Genomic DNA, 2,110 nt, shown 5'->3' with positions numbered 1-2,110 from the left:
ACACACACACACACACACACACACTCACACACACACAAAAAAAACAAACAACAACAACAACAACAAGAAAAAACAAAAGAAACGGGGGGGGGAGAGGAAGATATAACAAGCACAATTTTTTTTGAAGTTCTTACAACAAGCAAATGGAGGGGACACACTTGGTGGGAGGGGGGAGAAGGAGGAGGGAGGGAGGTTTCGGTGATGGGACATAATAATCAACTACATTGTATATTGACAAAATAAAAATAAAAATAAAAAAATATTAACAAAAAAATAAATTAAAAATAAATTTAAAAATGAATCAAGCAAACAAAACAAAATAGATTAGTGCCATTGATAAGAAGCCAATGTAATAATTTTTTTCACATTTTGAAATTAATTAATTTCTTATATATACTAGTGATATCAAATATATTAATTACCTATTCACTTATTTATTCATCTATGAAGTCATTTTTGAAAACTAAGTGGTGTTTCTAATTACAGCATCAGTGATTCTTTAAAAACAACTCTACAAATATTTGCTTAAAGGACTACCTGTGAATCCCTGGAAAATACATGTGGCTCCAGGCCAGAGACTTTGGATAAGCCCGCCATGCAATCCTCAGAGACTTCTACTGGCGCCAAACAATGACTCAGTCCCAATGAACACTTGAAAATAATAGAAGGGAAAGTGAATCCACAGGATATAAACAGACGGAATCTTTCCTCCAAATTACCATCCAGGTTCATAGTTGGCTCTCTCCTCTCTGGTTCCTGGGAAGGCTGTCCTCCTACCAACCTCAAAGCTTCTCTCGTACGGCTTGCTTCCTTATTTGTAATTAACATAATTTTCCATCAAGTCTAGGTATTTTCAAATGTCTGAATCAAGACCCATGGGTCTCAAGTCAACCTTTAACTGGAAAGACTAAGAAAGATGCAGCAAAATAATATTATAGTTTTGAATATTATTCACAAATAAATTGGTTCTTGATTTCCTTTTGCCTTGGTGTATAATTTCTATTGGAATTGCAGATGACCAAGCACATTCACCAAAGATGTGCCTGTTGGGTCTGTAGATACCAGGAAATCCTCACTGGAACATGAGGGTGATGGTGCAAAAATTGTGTTAGCGCTGGCACATTTCTGTCCCCTGCCCTCTTATGACACACAATTGGTCTCCCATGGACACTGAAGTGTAGCAAGTGGCTACTAAAGCAGCAGTTATGTTTAGAAATATTATTTCCTAGTGGAAAAGAACTTCTTGTTTGAATGGTAGAATGCTTTCAAAATAGGTAGCCCACCTGCTATCTGTTTCTAGTCTTACTTCTTGAAGCAGGGTAAAAGTAATGCCCAGGGCACAATCTGCATTGCACTTAAGCTGGAGCTCTTTCTGCATCTCAGTTGCCAAGAATAATGGGGCCCAGCAGCTGGGTGACTTTACAAATGGCAGAATAAAAACCCCAAGTCAGAGCCTCAAAATTGCTGTAGATGAAGCATTTGGAGCTCAGCTCCTTTAGATTTCTCACTGGAGAAAGTAGAGATAAGCACATACTTCAGAGGATTATTAAAAAGAATAAACAAACTTACTACATGATGGTTATTTTAATGTGCACACACCACACACACACACACACAACTGTTGGCCATTCATCAATCTCTCTGGTGTCACATTGTTACTGTCATTTCACCATGACTGGCTAAACCCAGTGAATTTACATTTGTAAGTCAGTCTATTCATTTTTTAAATACTTTACATTTGCCAAGGTTTCTGACATCAAGGAGAGTTGCTCTCCTATTTTCTTCAATAGAGCTAATAAACGTATTGTACTGAAGATATAAAGAGGTCAAACGGCACCACAACGATCCATGGAAATAATCTTTGTGGATATCTGCAGATGCGACAAGATATATGAACATTCAGTCTGTGGCTCTGCTGTAAGTTTGAGTTTCTTGATGTTTTAAAATCTTCTATATAGCCTTTCTAGGTGTGTTTAAATGGATAAACGCCTGTCTGGATAAACACATATGCTAGAGTATCAGTATGTACAGATGGAACCTGTACATCAGAAGCTGGATGTCTTTTTTTTTTTTTTTTGTCTTTTTTTGTCTTTTTCCGTGTCCAGCAACG

Source organism: Galeopterus variegatus, unplaced genomic scaffold (genome assembly GCF_000696425.1).
Source record: "Galeopterus variegatus unplaced genomic scaffold, G_variegatus-3.0.2 Scaffold2449, whole genome shotgun sequence".
NCBI classification, from domain to species: domain Eukaryota; kingdom Metazoa; phylum Chordata; class Mammalia; order Dermoptera; family Cynocephalidae; genus Galeopterus; species Galeopterus variegatus.
This window is presented reverse-complemented; position numbering follows the sequence as displayed.